The 18,418-nt window shown below is 39.4% G+C and overlaps 1 protein-coding gene across 3 annotated transcripts in view; it reads left to right on the top strand.

Moving 5' to 3' along the window:
* The first annotated feature begins 1,503 nt into the window (after positions 1-1,503).
* The window catches only part of LOC115218691 (cytoplasmic FMR1-interacting protein), a 72,764-nt gene continuing 55,849 nt past the window's right edge, over positions 1,504-18,418 (top strand). The window contains exon 1 of one of the 3 annotated variants that reach the window (XM_036508515.1): positions 1,504-1,597. The gene's annotated coding sequence lies outside the window, so the exon portion shown is untranslated. Of the gene's footprint in view, positions 1,598-3,559; positions 3,684-18,418 lie in introns of those variants that run through there. The other 2 variants (XM_029788624.2, XM_036508516.1) reach the window with 2 other exon arrangements.

An 18,418-nucleotide genomic window follows, 5' to 3' on the forward strand; every position in this document is an offset into this window, starting at 1 on the left:
TTAAGAAGTGCATTTTGTTCGGTGATGTTTTCTTGATAGAAGCCATGCTTCCTTTCATGTTTCCGATGAAAACACAAAATTGGGGTGGCTTTACTGGTGGATGCTGTTGAGATCTCCGTTCGTAGAATCAGTACAGATTTGGTGTGTGGCATGTAGATTACGGGTGGATTTAGCATGGTTCGATTTTTGAGAAAAATGAAGTGATATCTACTTAAGATTGGGCGTCGTTGGACTTGATGCCAATTAGGACAGTGATGTACAAATGCAACAAAGAAGAGAACAAAACCGAACCCTGGGGCACACCAGAGTTGACAGAGTGTGGGACAGGAAGAATTCTGTCCGTAATAATTCGATCTGATAGGAAGCTACTGATCCACGAGATGTGTGTTGGATCGAAAGTTTCATTTGTAAATTTGCATGAAACACTCGTCGAAAGTTTTGCCGATGTCCAGAGCAACAACAATGCTTTAATCATTGGTGGATGACATCGGATCAGAGGTCTCCAGTGGATTTGAGTCCGGAAGCTGCGCTTTTGTGGTCGTTAGAACGAACATGTGATTAGAATGCTACAGGAAATAATCGCAAGACGGAATCTTGAAGCCGAACCAAGCGACAGGAGATGTAGAAGGGGACAAGAACGAGATAGTTTGATAATACCAATGGTTTATGTTGGTCATGCATGGAAATCCACGCATGAAAATTTAATGCAGATTCTCGTAGGACCCTATGGAGGAGGTGCCTGAGGACACTACACCCATGACCTTACCAAGAAGAAGACGGATGGAGCGGCTGGGTGGAAGGTGGATGGAGTGAAAATAGAGGCAAGAAACTTTTAATGATCTGATAGTTAATGGGTAATATGAAAGAGTTTGACAAGAAGGATTGCTGCGAGGAATGACAAAATTTAAGTTTTGGGCCTTAGTCTTTTGCTTAAGATAGATAAAGAATGGAAAAGCTGCAATATTTGTTTGCTGGTTACAACGAAATCGACAAAAGCGATTCCTTTCTTCTTCATTTTAGATGAAAGGCACCGAGTGAACTGTTGAATTCATTATTCCACTTGGCGAATGAATTTATCAAACCAAACTCCACGGACACTTCTATTATATTGATAAACTAACAAACAGACATAGGGACTTTGATACATATACACTGAATAGAAAGAAAGAAAGAAAGAAAGAAAGAAAGAAAGAAAGAAGAAAGAGATAGATAGATAGATAGATAGATAGATAGATAGATAGACAGATCAGTAATTATGTAGAGTGATAGATAAGACAGTTAAGCGAATTTATTTCTATTTCTTTAATTTATTCAATATTTATTATTCGATGATATAATGCATAAAACAGCAATAAAATATGATTTTTTTTTTTTTGTTTGTTTTTAATAAAAAAGCGTTTCAGGACGTTGTCCGTGACATTAGCTTGGACACCATCTCTGCGTGTAGTAGTAGCAGCAAAAAGCACTTTGAGGAGCGAAACATCAGAGTAGTGTCCCCTGCAATGCTTTGTAAAATGTTAATATGTTGTCAGGTGATTTGCAGGTATGACTTCTTACAACCGTGAAATGATACAGAAATATCTTCTTAGCTTCACTGGTATTTATAGACACACCCTTTTTTTCTCCTCCCCCTTACTTTTCTTCTTCTTGTCAGATTTATTAAATTAACAGCTACAAAATTTTAATTAGACTAAGCCTTAATTTAAAGACTAACACATAATCTTTTTTCCCCACCCTTGAAATTGTATTATGAATGGAAATTGTCGAGCTTCGTTTTTGCGATTACATAAAAGAAAGTAGCGAAAATCGTTGTTAGATTTTCAGCTTCATGTCTTTCCATTTAGCATTATGTTATTTTAATTTTGAAATATTTATAAATGATATATATGTAATATTATTTCTTGTTTCGTTTGGTTTTTTGTTGTTTTTCTTCTCCTTTTTCTTGTGTTGTTCCTTGTGAAAATCCACCAACATCTAAACCCAACATCGGTGGTCAGGCACGTGACAAACTGTTCCTATGTTGTTGTACCTCGCAGCAGAACATCAGGTCGGGTTCGGCGGCGGCTCTCGATTTTGCATCCAGGTTTATGGTACAATAAAACAATAATAGTGACTTCTAACAGAGGCACAAAGGTCTCGAGTCTGGGGGAGACGGGTTAGGGTTATAATCGTGTATATTGACTTCAAGGCATGATTTATACTCAATTTTCTTTTCTTTCTTTTGTTTTTTTTTTATCGACTCCCAGAAGGATTAAAGTTGAAGTTATCTTCGACAGGATTTGAACTCAGAACGCAAAGGGCCGCAACTAAATGCTGTTAGGCATTTTGTTTGATATTCTAACGCATCTGACGATTCATTTCGATAATAATAATTATTATTATTAGCATTATTATTGTCATTATTATTATTATTTATAATTTAGGCACAAGGCCAGCAATCTTGAAGAGCAGGGCTAGTTAATTACATTGACCCTTAGTATTTGACAGGTACCTTTATTTTATCGACCTCGTAGGAATGAAAGGCAACACTGACTTCGGCAGAATTTGAGCTCAGAACGTAAAGAGCCGAAATTTTTTTAATTCCAAAGCTCGGACAATTCTGGCAATCCATATATATATATATATGGTTCCTAACATTGACACAAGGCTAGAAATTTAGGAAGAGGGAGCAGTCAGTTGTATCGATCCCAGTCAGTACTTCACTTGTACTTTATAAGACTCCGAAAGGATGGAAGATGAAGTTGACCTCAACGGGATTTGAGCTCAAAAAGTGAAGCGGTTGAATAAATACCCAAAAGAATTTCATCCAACGCTCCAACAACTCACCTAATCCACCCCCTTTTTGACTGACTTCCGAAGCTTCAGATTCTTATCTTTTCCAACATTCCCCAAGTTTATTCGCGATTGTAGTTTCCGAGAATCGAAACCGAGTTGCCGCCTCTGTTGACCGGGGACTTCTCTCTACAGTGTTTACCAGACTTTCTAATAATAATTATAATTCTAACTAGGGTTTTTTTTTCCCCCCTCGCTAATTTTCATTTCGCTTCTTATGAAATAAACTCTGCAAAAAATCCTAATATAACGTACATTATGATTTCTTCAGCAGATTTACCAGTTGAGGATTGGGGCTTGGCTGACCGAATTTAATTCTAAATATCACTGTTACGATAAGCTGTAATCGGCCAAGAAATCAATTTGCCCTCCCATACTGCCGTTTCAATACCAATTAATAATACCCACCCTCATCCCTGACAACCCCAAAATATATAAAACAAATATTTAGAAAATATTTTTTTAAACATTATTATCCATATGAATAATATATTTTTGAAATTCTTGATAAACTTATAAATATATGCAAATGTTTTAATATTAAATAAATGAATCGCTCTTTAAATCGTGATATTATTAAGAGTAAAATTAGTAAAAAAGTTGATTGGAACGGATAGAATAATGCGAAGAATCCGTAAACTATTGGAAATGGTAGTTAAAGCAAGTTTAAAAAATGAATACTGGAGTTCGGGTTTCGGAATTCAGCGGTTCCGAGTCAAGTTTTGTAAAGAACCATTTTGGTACCGGAAGTCGCCATAACCCAGCTTGGTTGAATGTAAAACCGAATGTAGTCTAGCGATTTTTTTTTTATTCTTCCATGTAGCTGGTCACCTCAGTCGTCTCTTCTGTAAGTACTTTGAATTCCTAGTTGCTTCAACTCCATTCCTAAACGCCATCTACGCCGATTCCGCCTGCGTACGGCCTTGTTTTCCTCGCCGCACTCGTCCTCGCAGAGAGACGAAGGGTTGGCCAAGAAACGAGTCCAAACCAAAAAGTCATTGTTTTATCAGCTTTCACTTTATCCTCTTCTCCCTTTTTAAGTAAATATTATGATTATTCCCATCGTTTCCCCGATTATTTAATATATCCATCCTTAATTCTGCCAACGAGTCAACTAACCATGAATGTGGTGTCCTCGGGAGTTGATCTTTCCTTTCACTCTGAGGATGAAAAGCTGAGTTTATGCTTTTACAAACAATTATTATAATCATCATCATTATTAATAATAATACTAATACTAATAATAATATTAAATCTTATCATACTATCTCCCCCATAAAGCTTTAGCTTTCCACTAAACACACACACACACACACACACATATATATACCTATATATATATACATATATATATATATATATATATATATATATATATATATATAGATATAGATGTGTTATTGGTGAATTTGTCCCAAATCTGTGAAGCTTTTTTATTGCTAGTCACCGATTAAAATGTGAATTCCTCTTCAGCTGTTTATTTCTCTGTTCAGTGTGATGTGGACTGTTTAAGCCTGAGGTATTGTTGAAGGTGTGGTACATTCCACAGAGAAATGCTCTGATTATCTCAGTGTGTTTAGATAGATAGATAGAACGGGGTGTGTGTGTGTATATATGTAGTTGATTGCTGAGAAAGTGTATATAAATATGATCCTTTGTAGAAGTGCAATGTATATAGAATAGTATTAACAATTGACAGTGACTTCGAAGTTTCGGCTAGCTAAGCTGTTGATATAGTTCTTGTCAAAGGATAATGAATTTAATAAATTTATACTCTACATTAAGTATTGAGTAATCCTTCAGTTTAATGCAAAATTGTTTTTATTGTAACTTAACATTAAAACAATACATATATATATAATATATATATATATATAATATATATATATATATATATAATATATATATATATAGAGAGAGAGAGAGAGAGAGAGAGAGAGAGAGAGAGAGAGAGAGAGAGGCACGCACTCTGCTATGGATTACATTATTTTTGTACACTTCTGTATGTAATGTTTATAATATAAGAAAAAATTTGACTTCTCGAGTTTCGCCTATCGGCTGATCGCTCTCTGCCTCTCCTTCTCTCTCCATCTACACACACACACACACACACACACAGTTAATTAGTATTGTTTTGCATGCATATTATTTTACATATCTTTCTATTCCGATCACATATATACACACATACACATTCATATATATATATATATATATATAAGTTCTTTTATTGTAACGCACACACACACACACCCATCTGAATGCGCGATGCTCTCCTCATTCGAAAACGGTAGAATGCTGGCATCGCTTTAATAGGACTGTCGTAAAAATATTTCTTCGTTCCTCTCTACTTCTCACTTCCTTTCCGTAATTTCTGCTGCTGATTTATTTTGATTCCAAAAGTGGGTTAACTTGTCTAAATGCAATATACACACACTCTCCTTTCTCTTCTCTCTCTCTCTCTCTCTCTCTCTCTCTCTCTGCGCCCTTTATTTTCTCTATCGTCTCCATCCATCTGTCTATATAGTATTTAACTCATCCCGCCTCTTTCTACTTTATATATATATATTATATATATATATATACATATATATATACACACATATATCTATATATATGTATGTATGTATGTATGTATGTATATATATATATATATATAATGTGTGTGTGTGTGTGTGTGTGTTTCCGCGCACAATGTGGTATGAATTAGTTAACTTTGGCTGCAGATTTCTGCCTGCTCGCTCTAGTCTTCCACATTTCACATTCCTTGCCGTTGTTCATCTCGTCTTAATGCACGTAGGAAATGCTTGAACATCACAACTTGTGCTTTCATTTCTGCAGAAGCACTTTGATGTGTGTGCGTGTGTGTGTGTAATATATCTATATATAATGTTGAGTAAATCCGATATCATCCCGATTTCTGAAGATTCGAAGTTGTTTAGTCCCAAGTCAGCACTGATCGTGATCAAGCAGGCCCATGATCAAAGACATTCTAGCCATGCCATGCCATCTTATTCGGACTTAGTGTAGCCAATACTACATTATTCAACGTGTCCGTTATTTTAGTGGAGGGTTTTGGAGTCTTTTATATATATATATATATATATATAATATACAAGATGGCTGGGATTTGGTTGCTATTTCTAGCATGTCGTGAAACTGCATAGAAGTCTCCGTTTGGGATGTTGTTCAGGCAGGCATTGTAGTGTGCTGAATTCACAAGACCCGGTTTCGATTCCCAGCTGGCATAGTTTTACCCGTGTTTCTAATACTCCTAGAAAAGGCATAATCGTTTCGCTTTTATTATCTCTTCCCTTGTTTTAAAAGACTGTAGGAACTGTTTCTCAGTTTCCATTCTTGCTTAGATCATGTCATTTTGACTTAAAGCGCTCCTTTAAACTTTGTGGAATTCTTTTCCTTTTTTCTTCTTGAAATTATGGCTGTCACAACATCCTTTTAGTTTGCCTTGTAAATTCGAAGCTCTGTGGCTGTTTGAAAGAAATCGTTTCTGTTATTGATGGAACGACTTTTGTCTATAAAATACCTGAATGGATAGCTGGAGAAAGTCGGTTAATCAGACCAATGTGTTTCACTCTGCCTTATAAGAAAACTGTCCTGAAAAATGCATTGTTTCTTGTCTAGAAAGATATTTTGGCAAAATAAATACACAAACACACCCTACTACTACTATACGCACACACTTCCCCCCTTCTCCTCTCTCTCTCTCTCTCTCTCTCTCTTTGTGTGGCTGTCTCTTAGTCTATAAATCTTTGTCAGTCTCTGTACACACACACACACACTTTACAGTGTGGATGTATATGTTGTAATCAAGGCCCCATTTTCGATACATTATAATCTGGCATCCAGTCTTCGACACTTCAGTTTTTGTGGGGTTTTTATCCTTCTCTTTCAAAAATTGAAGAATTTCCTCTGACAGGCCTGACTCAAGTTATACTTGTTATTAGCACTAAACTATTCTTGTAGATTTTTTTTATGCCTTTCTCGCCCATATTTCTCTAATATTGAATTATTATTATTGTTATTATTATTATTATTATCATCATTATTATTCGATGTGTTCAGTTCCCCGGCAAGCCGAGATAACGAATCTGTTTCGCTTCTCGTCATTGTCGTAATAACTTGCTCCATTTACGTTACTGAATCTCCGTCGGAGAGGCATCTATGACACTACTGCCATTCCCATCCCGCTCCCCCCCCCTCCACTTTTTCTTTAGAACATCGGACTGTAAGCTTTGCTTCTTAAGACATTGATTGTTAACCATCGTCTTTCGTCACCTTTACTACTACTACTACTACTACTAGTGTGAAATATTCAGCAATATCAAATAGAAGACACTGAATATGAATATACCTATGCCGTGTGTGTGTGTAGTCACAGCAGCTCTGTGGTTCTCAGAGTTTCCTAGTTCTGTTTGTGTGTATAGCTTATTAACAGACATGTTTGGGAGTGTGTCTGTGCTTTGTGATGGGTGTTGTCTGCATATGTAAGAGTGTCAAGTCACCAGATGTGTGTGTGTGTGTGTGTACACACATACTTACACCCACCCACACACACACACACACAAGAGACTAGCATTAATTTCCTATCAAGAGCACACAAACCACACCCACCCATATCTGTTACCATTACTCCAAAATACAGCAACCAACACTTGTTCACTAGATGTAATTTTCATTTTATTTTTGTTACTTGACGAAACAGACATCCGTTGTATCTTGCTTTGTTTTTTTTGTTTTACATTTTTTTTACATTTTTTTTTTACTGTTGACACATTTATCTGATGTCTATGCAACTAATAACCACGATAATTATATTAATAGTTGCTTCTAATTTAAGCACAAGGCCAGCAGTTTTTGTAGAGAGTTGGGTGGGCTAGATGATTACATCAGCTTCACTATTTGACTGGCACTCTTTTCTTTTTGCCGACCTCCAAAGGTTGAAAGGCAAAGTCAATCCCAATGGTATTTGAACTCGGAACGTAAAGAGCCAGAACAAATGCTGTCCAATAACTCTCGTACTTCTGAATACAAGACATTTTTTAAAAGAGACGGTGGAGTTAAAAGGAGGGCTGCAAAAAGCTTCAACTCCGACTCCACAATCTAGTTCAAAGTGAAGGCACATGGCTTCAGTGGTTAGAGTATTCGGCTTACAATCAGAAAGTCGTGAGTTCAGTTCTTGATTGATTGTCGTGTCCCTGTGCAAGACACCTTTTAATGAAAGAGTTTTTTTTTATGTTTTCATCTGCTCAATGCTTCAATCAGCTTGATCACCAATCATCATCATCATCATCATCAGAAGTCTAATTCTTGGATATGTCCAGAGTAGCAGGCTGGAACCTTTATTTCTAAAAGGTGGTAACACTCTTCTCCGCTGTGTCAGTACATACCTGATTCTTGATTTAAAAGGTTGGACATTTTGAATCTGATGCCATCCTTTTGTTGACTTGCCATCAGCATCCCCAAACCCCCCAAACTTTGTGTAATCCAGCCAAGTAAGTGTTTCAACGAGGCAACCCTACTCATTTCTGACAATTAGCTGGGGTTTAGCCCTTCAGGATGTCATCCAAATAAATGAGAAGTCAAATGATGATGTTAATAAACATACACGTAAGTCCTTAATGATGCTTAAATGTATGATGTTGATGTTTTAGCTTTGAGAAAACATCGATATCTCCTAGAAAGATGTCCAAACAAAGATTAGAGGTCTCTCACTTCCAGCTGTTCGATGGCTGTTGAGTTCATCCACCCTTTGACAGGTTTTGTTTTCCCCTGCAATGAAAACCACCCTCCTTATTAAATAGGCTTGACAAGGTTGCTGGTTTAGTCACCAATGGCTTGACTATGCAAGACATTGTACTGAGTTACACATTATCAGTAGCACTAAGAGTGACCAGGCTTATGTTTATGAGCAGCTCGTGAACATTCTATCAGTGTTGTATGTTGTGATGTCTGGGTGTTTCGGCTCTTACCACATACACTCTCATCCAGGCAACCCACCCTAGGTTGATCAATCCTAGGCTTGTGTGGAAGTGACCTTCTGCTGATTTCTCAGCAGCCTCTGAAGTTGTTCTTGATGGCTTTTCTTCTGCTCATTCCTTTAATGACCAGGGTTCTGTAGGCCTTACTCAAGATACAACCTGCCAACCTTTAACTGCTAACCTCCACTAGCAAAGATCTTGTTCTCCTCCCAGTCTTGCAGTAGTTCTCCACTGACTGGTACTTAGCTCTCTCTCCCTCTCTTATGCTTCCTCTGTCCTCTCCTCCCAGGGCTCAGTAAATTCCAACAGGACGACCAGCTGCCTTGTTCGGAAACCAAGTTTTGGGTGAAATTTTAGTTTCTTCTGCTCAACTTCCATCACCCAATCTTATGCCATGGAAAAGTAAAACATTGGAGCTGTTCATGAGTCTTCTTTTTCTTCTTCTCTCCTCCCTCAACAAAGGCCCTCTGCTGGCCTGTCTGTTGTCATGGATCCTTTTTGCCTCATTGATGGTCATGAGAACGTGGTTGTGCCACCAGCAATATCCTTTATTCAGTGCTCTGGAGGCTTACATTGCAGTTATATAATAATCATACACTGGAGTTATTATACAACTCCAATGTATGATCGTGCTGACTCCACATAGAGTAAAAAGAACCACATGATATTGGAATTGCTCCAGCTTTTCTGGAATGAGTTACTGAAGTTCATATAATAATAAGGATTTGTCACATTTGGATTAAGGCCAGAAAATTACTGAGGGATGGGTTGTATTCGCTGTTAAATTGATGATGGTATTTATTTAGGCGACGAGCTGGCAGAAACGTTAGCACGCTGGGCGAAATTCTTAGCAGTATTTCGTCTGCTGTTACGTTCTGAGTTCAAATTCCGCTGAGGTCGACTTTGCCTTTCATCCTTTCGGGGTCGATAAATTAAGTACCAGTTACTCACTGGGGTCGATACAATCGACTTAATCCGTTTGTCTGTCTTTGTTTGTCCCTTCTGTGTTTAGCCCCTTGTGGGTAATAAAGAAATAGGTATTTATTTAGTTGAGTAAGGTGTAGTTGACATTGGTGGGATCTAAACTTACAGAATTGATGGATGGGACCAAACACTTTTTCTCTGCTGCTTTAGTAAATATGATAAGGACCATGTGCTTTCAAGTTCAGTCCACCGTGTGGCACCTTGGGCAAGTGTCTTCTTCTCGACGTGACTCAGCATGTATTACTGGTTCTTTGCCTTCACTTCATGAGCGTCGCTGTGATGCAAGCAGTGCCCTGCATTTCCAATTTTCCATGGAAACCCGTCTTGTCTTGCAGAATGTTACCTTGGAAACAGTTAAGTGTTAGCAGCAGGAAGGATGCCAAGTCATAGGAAATTTGCCTCAACAAATTCCATCCGGCCGATATAAGCATGGAAAAGTGGGAGTTGAAATGATGATTAGATTTAAACCAGACAGAAGGCTCTTTCCCCAAAAGTCAGTGGTTTAGTCACCTGAATTGATCTCGGAGCTTACTGCTTCTTTTGTTAACGATAGAGAGAGATGAGCTGTGTTGAATCTCTAATCTGGCTCTCTGTTATGTCAGCCATCATCATCACCATTGCTAGTTTTAGATAGGAACTAAAACCCATAATTGTCGAACAACAGCTCCATTCACTTAGATCAACTCCAGTGTGTAAATGGCCTCTTCATTTATTTCGTCTTTATTAATGAGACACAACATTCAATTGAACTTAACAGCAACAATTTATTAAGCTTTATGTACCAAAAAGGCCTTCCATATACTCTTCGGCTGCACCAAACATATCCACTTTATTTTAACAACATTGCTTCTAATTTCGGTACAAGGCCCAGAATTTTGAGGGGAAAAGGGGCTGGTTCATTGACCTCAGTGCTTGACTACATATTTTATCAACCCTGAGAGCATGAAAGGCGATGTTCTTCTCGACAGGATTTGAACTCAGAATTTAAAGCTAGAAGAGATGTTACTTAGCATTTTGTCTCGCATACTAACAAATCTGCCAGCTTGTCACCTTAATAATAATAATAATAATCCTTATTTTGGCACAAGGCCAGCAAATTTGAGGGGTGGGGAAGTCAATTACAGTGACCCCAGTGTCTGACTGGTAATTATTTTATTAGCCCCAAGAGGATGAAAGGCTAAGTCAACCATGGCAGAATTTGAACTCAGAACATAGGTAGGGGTCTCGGAGCAGCGTCCCTGCCTTCCTGAGCTTGTTTTCCGCCACTTTTCTTTAAAATAATGGTAGAGGCCTTGGTCTCGGGACCACTCATGTCTAGAAACTGAGGTTGAGGGTAAGCAAGGGCATGCGCCCTGTAGAAAATCCAGCTTCAAAAAAGCATCATGATAGCAAAGGAAAATGGGCATCTTACCAGCCTAAAGGTTGGGGTGGGCTGCCTACCTTGGTTGCTATGGCATTGAAGTAGATCCGGCCACCCCCATTAACGGGGACAAAACCCGGATTTAAAACACTGATACTGATGAACATAAAGACGGAGGAAATGTTGCTAAGTATTTGGTCCACCGTGGTAACGATTTTGCTTGCTCACCACTTTAATAATAACAATAATTTGAGAGTGTTATGGCTTTTTAAGAATAATTTCTTTGTTTCGATAAAGATGTGAAATGAGGAGATTAATTACATGGATGGAATAGAAAATGTCTTGTGGGGAACTTAACACTGGGATTGAAATGAATGAAGGGTGACAGTGTACATGATATACAAATACGTGATAGCAGACAACCTAAGGCCAGTTAAGGAAGCCTGATCTAGGGTTACCCTGCTTACCAGGAGTAAACACTCCCTTCCAGCTGTAGTCACCAGGCTGCTGACATGATTGGAGTCAACCCATTCACTTAATTATGCTATTGTCTCTTTCAATTGTTTTCTATCTTTGGTTAAACATATTCTATCAATGTAAGGCTACTCTCAAATACAAAACATATTATAATGTATATTTCGTACCTCTCCCCTTCTTCTCCTTCATTCTCTCTCTCTCTCTTTCCCTCTGTGTCTACACAAACACTCACACAGGTGCTTCTGTTAAACGAACAATTTTTAGTTTCCTACACAAATTCCGAGAATTGTTCTTTTTTTTATGATGTCTGTTCGATTGAACCAATGTGTTTTCCATTTGTTTTTGTTTTTTGAGTGTGTGGGTGAGATCTCTTTCTCCAACCTCCACTCATCCTTGTGTCTGTGACAGAGGCCGGAAAGCACTCGGCTAAAGACATAATGATATATTGTTTAATCTCACTGCTGATATTAACTCTGTCTTTATCCCTTTGAAGTAGACGAAAAAAAAAGAAAAATACAACTGCAGCACTGACTTCATAAACATTCTCTGCAGACACTATTTCCTCAAAATCTATAACCTTCTGCAACAATTATTAAGGCAGCAAACTGGCAGAAGAGGGTCAGCATGCCAGACGAAATGCTTAGCTGTGCTTCGTCCATCCTTACATTCACAGTTCAAGTTCCGCTGAGGCCAGCTTTGCTTTTCATCCTTTCAGTGTCTATAAAAATAAGTACCAGTTATGCACTGGGGTTGATGTAATCATCTTAGCTCCTCCTGTGTGAGTGTATATAAATATTGCACCTCTCTGCCAAGTCAGTGTGGCAGAGCGGGCTCATCAAACCAATATGATCTTGAGCTCAGATTCTCATCCTGCACATCAAGACCATGGTTGGTGGAGAGAACATGCCAACTCCTTCGTCCTGCAATGGACTGAACATGGGCAATCCACCCTTAATCCAATTCATAGCAGTTATTATGTTAGAAATAATTATTATTAAGGATGGGGGATTAGCAAAATTGAATATTGGAAAAAAAAAATGCTATGCAATGTTTCTTGTGGTTCTTTACATTCTGGGTTCAAATCCCACCTGGTCAACGTTGTTTTTCATCCTTCCTTGGTCAATAAAATAAGTACCAGTCAAATACTGTGGTCCATGATATTAACACTCTCCTCCTAATTTCAGGCATTGTACCTATATGCCAGAAACGTTTTTTGTTAATGTTTGCATGTAAGTTTTTTCAAGAGCACCAGGTACTTCCCCATTATTCTGGTGGGACATTGGGTGGGGGTGGGGCGTTTTCCTTGTCTTTGGAAGTGTAGAATTATATTTGAATGTTATACTTGGTTTTGTGGTGAATAATGTGTATAATGTTCAATGATGAGTTGTGTTTTAGTGAGTTAGTTGTTTCTTGGTGTCAGTCAAGGGTTGTGTGGAATATATGTTGTGTTGGGTTTCCCCACCTGTGCATGTGAAGACTGGATTTGGTTGACTCCGGAGAAGAAACCTTTTTGGCTCAACAGAGAGGAACGTAGCTGCACCAATGCATTTTGGAGTGAAGAGAGCAAAAGGCAAGCAGGACATCATGGCAATCCATATTCATCCGCGTTTGTCATGACTTGGTCCTACAAGTGAGAGCATGGGGTTGACAGTGTGCAGCACTTCCTCGCTTTCAAAGAAAGTCATTTCACAAGTCATCAGTCATCCTTAACGATGACTAAATGGTCGTCATCGTTGCCTTGTTGGGCGGTAGTTATATAGAATGCAAATTGTCTGAATTGTTGGTAGTAAGGTCAGTTGTCGACGATTATGTCAGCTTTACTGGCTTCTGTTTATTATGATGACACTCTGTCGGTTACGATGCCAAGGTTTCAACAGAAATGTCTGCTTGTGAAATTAACATGCAAGTGGCTGAGCACTCCACAGACAGACATACCTTTAACATAGTGCTCTGGGGTAGTCAGCATGACACAGCTTATTTTTGCCAGCTGAGTGGACTGAAGCAGTGTGAAATAAACTGTCTTGCTCAAGAACACAATGCACTGCCAGGAATTGAACTCAGAACCTTCTGATCGTGAGCTGAACACCTTAACTGTGCTGGTTATGGATTGTGTAGAGCATGTGCTGAGTGGGGATGTTGTCTTGTATTTGACAATGTTTGCATATGGTTATGGCATATATGTTATGCATAGAGTGTATTCTCTGAGCTGTGGCATAGCATACGGGCTGTGCCTAGCCTAATGCTTCAGCTATTACCTCCGCCTTAGCGAAGGCAGAGGTATTGTTTTCAGTCATGTTTGTTTGTTTGTTTATCTGGACAAGATATCTCAAGAACTGCTGAATGGATTCGGATGTAACTTTCAGGGATGTTTGGCCTTGTGACTGGTACAAACTGATTAGATTTTGGGATTGATCTGGTACCAGACAAGGATTCCGGATTATTTGTTATATTTACTTTACATGATTACGTTCTTACTTTCACTTTCGAGTTTTTCTCAATTATTTCTCTTCAGGCTCTGACTATTTTGAATGGTGAATTTGTTAACTTTGGCTTGTATTAGATAAGGATAAACTATTATTACTGTTACTAAATTTCCTACAGCCACCTTCACATTCCATGACAACCATTGGGATCGATCAGGTACCGAAAAAGGATTCTGGATTATTTTTCCGGTTTTTTTTTGCTTAATTTTTGAGAGTGGTTGGGTTCATTTTTAGTATTCTCATTTGTGAGAGCAGTTGAGTTTATTTCAGACATTCTCATTTTAAAAATCATCACTGGCTAATCATTGAGAGGACGTTGGTGTTGCCTTGGCAGAGATTTGCACTCTCTGAGTGCTCTTGTTAGATCTGTTGTGAGTTCTAGGACCACAAGGCCCAGAGTTTAACCCAGTTTCTATGGTGTGTTAGTAGCTGAGATGAGAACACCCTTCTCCTGGATAGGATGCTAGTCAGTTACAGGGTTAACTTCCCACCTATTACTGGAACTCATTTACAGCTGGGTTAACTGGTGTGACATGAAGTGAAGTGTTTTGCTGCAGAACACACTGCACCACCTAGATCAAGAATCAAACCCACACTCTTACAGCCACGAGTGCAGCACCCTAACCACTAAGCCATATACCTTCAGGGTACATGTTTATACAACTTATAATCCATTTCCATGACAATCTCTCAGTATATTATGCAGTTCACATATCTACTAGCCAATTATGTTTGTGGCCATTCTCAGACCTGGCAGAAATTGTGTGGTCAACTGTATCATTGCAGAATCTGTACTTAATGTTATCATATTTTTTTTTGTAGTTATTTGTGACTAAAATCAGAACTGTCGCTTCTGTTTCGGTTTTTGGAGTCATTCTTGCCTTTCACCTGTTGTCTTTCCTCTCTCTTGTGTTTTACTGACCATTTGGTCATCTCTCCAAATTTTTGTACAAAATCGCATTTTGTCTTTTGGTTTTTTGGGTTTTTGTTTTAACTTTTGCAGTTATTTTGATTTAATCTAAATCATTTTCTTCAGTATAGTTTCTAGTTTGTATTTTATTTCCTTAAACACAAACGAAAGGTTTCTGCTTTCTTTGTTTCCCTATTACACTAATCCCTCTCCTGCTTGCTTTTAGATAATCTCTAATTCTGTTGTTGTTACTTTGTCTCTTTCTATAAGTCTCACCTGTGTGCAGGTAAATATAGTTAGTCCACATTTCTCCATAAGGAGCACAGCCACTTCGTACTAGGGGAGGCAGTCTTGGGGGCTGCCTCTTTGTTTTCGCTTCATCCTCCATGCATCTTTTCCAGGTCTTCCCAGGCTGCCCAACTTCCCTCTTGCCTTCAGATTGCCAGTCTTACACTTGTCTTGCAATACTGTTTGGAGGTCTCCCCAGACTGTCACTCATCCGACTCCCTTTTCAGAATTTCTTGATTCATGCCAGTTTGGTTTGTTCTGCCCCACAGACTTCTCTTTGAAATTCTCTTTTATATCTGCTCCTTGCAGCCAGGCATCCCTTTCAGGCATTCGTTCTCCTCTTTTAGTTCTATGCTATTGCTTTCATAAAGAGTAACCAAACTGTTGTAGAGTAAAGTGCAAGAGTTTTGTAGCTTGTTGGCAAGCATGCTATGGGCCTTCAGTTTTGTGGGTCCCCACTGTTTTCATTTCGAAGGAATTGGTATTGTTTTCCTTTCCGGTATTGACCCTGGGCTGCTTACCATTTTACTGAAAGTTGCTGTTGAAGATTCATGAGTTCTAAGTTGAGTGCTTCAACCAAAAATTGAGACCATCTTTTTCCAGTTATTTGCAATTCTTTGTGTATTTCTAAGTTTCTTGCCAGTTATTGATGGGTCGTGTGAATCTCCTGACTTCAGTTTAATCCTCGACATCATTCCTTTAAATTTGTGACTGACCTGATACGAATGTAAGAAGTTTTTTTTTTTACATAGAATTCAGAGCACTGATCAAGATGTTTTCAGTATTTAGTTAAAAGCCTTCATGTTCTGAGTTCAAATCCTATCAGTTATCATGCTATTTTCTATCCTCTGGGAGGGCTAATTAAGTAATTACCAGTCATGTAGGATAATCAATGTAAGTGAGGATCCTTTTGAGTGTCTTTTGTATAGAATGTCGCATCAAATGGAAATTGTAGTTGTAATCGTGGGGTGACATGCCTTGCCTGAGGAGACCTATTGAGTCATGTACATCAAAATCAAATGGAAATTGTAGTTGTGATCCCCGTGCTGGTGGCACGTAAACAGCACCATCCAAACGTGACCGATGCCAGCGCCACTTTGACTGGCTTCCATGCCAGTGGCACGGAAAATGCACCAACTGATCGTGGTATCTTGCCAGCCCCCTCTGGCCCCTGTGCTGGTGGCACGTAAAAAGCACCCGCTACACTCACGGAGCGGTTGGCATTAGGAAGGGCATCCAGCTGTAGCAACCTTGCCAGATCAGACTGGAGCCTGGTGCAGCCTCCTGGCTTCCCAGACCCTGGTCGAACCGTCCAACCCATGCCAGCATGGAAAACAGACGTTAAACGATGATGATGATGTGTGTGGGATGTGCAGTGAAGAGCAACAGAAATTGCCAGAGTACAATTTGCTTAGTCTGGTCTGTGTGTGTGTGTGTGTGTGCATGTGTGGATTTGCTTGGTTTTATAGGAGTTCCATTGAGCTACATTTACGAATAAAATGGTGATTCTTGTGGGAGGAATATATGTCATTACCATCATCATCTTGTATGCGGCTGTGAGGAGGGTAAGAGAGTGGAGCAGGGGAGGGGGAAAGTAATTTATGTGGTGAGAATTGATGAGAACAAAGTAATAAATTCAGTGGCAGTCGGTAATGAGAACAGAATTAGGTCATGCCAGAACATTTGCAGTGATGACAATTTGAAAATAATATAAGCAACACTATCTTTTTTCTTTTTTTTTTTCTTTTTACCAGGCTGAGTCTGTTTCTCCTTTTAAGAGGTCTTTATTATGGTTAGATGCTCAGCATAACTTCATCCACCACCAGTTGAGAAGCAAATGGTATAAGTTACCCTGTATAAAATACTACAGCACACTGTCTGTTTGAGGATTTAAACATGTAATCGTAATTAGAGGTGGTGGGTGGGGAATGTCTTCTTAAGCAATTGACTTGCTAGAAATAGCAGTCAGATTGCTTTTAAATCTCTCCCATTTTGTCTTACAAAGAACACAATAGATAATGTAGACCTTTGGAGACTGTATAAGTTTGCCCAGACAGGGCCAACCTGGAGCCAAGCAACAAATTAGAAGGGATTGTGAGTTGTGTCTTTGTGGTACCAGTGCCGGTGGCACACAAGAGAAAACCATCCGAAAGTGGCCGTAGCCAGTACCGCATCGACTGGCCTCCGTGCTGTGGGCACATGACAAACACCATCCGATCGTGGCCGTTCGCCAGCCTCATCTGGCACCTGTGTCGGTGGCACATAAAAACACCATCCGAAGACCCGGCAAGACTAGTCAGGCCATAACCCATGGCCCCTACCTGGGACGTAGTCAGTCCACCTGTGCATACCTTCCTTCTTGTGACACTTGTGAAGACCTGTTGAGGCAAGTGAAAATCAAAATCAAAACAAATCAAAATAGATGAACATCAATGGAATCTGTATCTTTGTGGTACCAGTGCCGGTGGCACACACTTTGTGGTACCAGTGCCGATGGCACACAAGAGAACCATCCGAACGTGGCCGTAGCCAGTTCCGCATCGACCGGCCTCCGTGCTGTGGGCACGTAACAAACACCATCCGATCATGGCCGTTCGCCAGCCTCATCTGGCACCTGTGTCAGTGGCACATAAAAACACCTTCCGAAGACCCGGCAAGACTAGTCAGTCCACCTGTGCATACCTTCCTTCTTGTGACACTTGTGAAGACCGGTTGAGGCAAGTGAAAATCAAATCAAATCAAATCAAAATAGACAAAATAGATGAACATCAATGGAATTTGTATCTTGTGGTACCAGTGCCTGTGGCACACAAGAAATCCATCAGTGCGGTGGGCACATGACAAACACCATCCGATCGTGGCCGTTCGCCAGCCTCATCTAGCACCTGTGTCGGTGGCACATAAAAACACCATCCGAAGACCCGGCAAGACTAGTCAGGCCATAACCCATGGCCCCTACCTGGGACGTAGTCAGTCCACCTGTGCATACCTTCCTTCTTGTGACACTTGTGAAGACCTGTTGAGGCAAGTGAAAATCAAATCAAAACAAATCAAAATAGATGAACATCAATGGAATTTGTATCTT

This window comes from Octopus sinensis, linkage group LG13, assembly GCF_006345805.1.
Source record: "Octopus sinensis linkage group LG13, ASM634580v1, whole genome shotgun sequence".
Taxonomy (NCBI): Eukaryota; Metazoa; Mollusca; class Cephalopoda; order Octopoda; family Octopodidae; genus Octopus; species Octopus sinensis.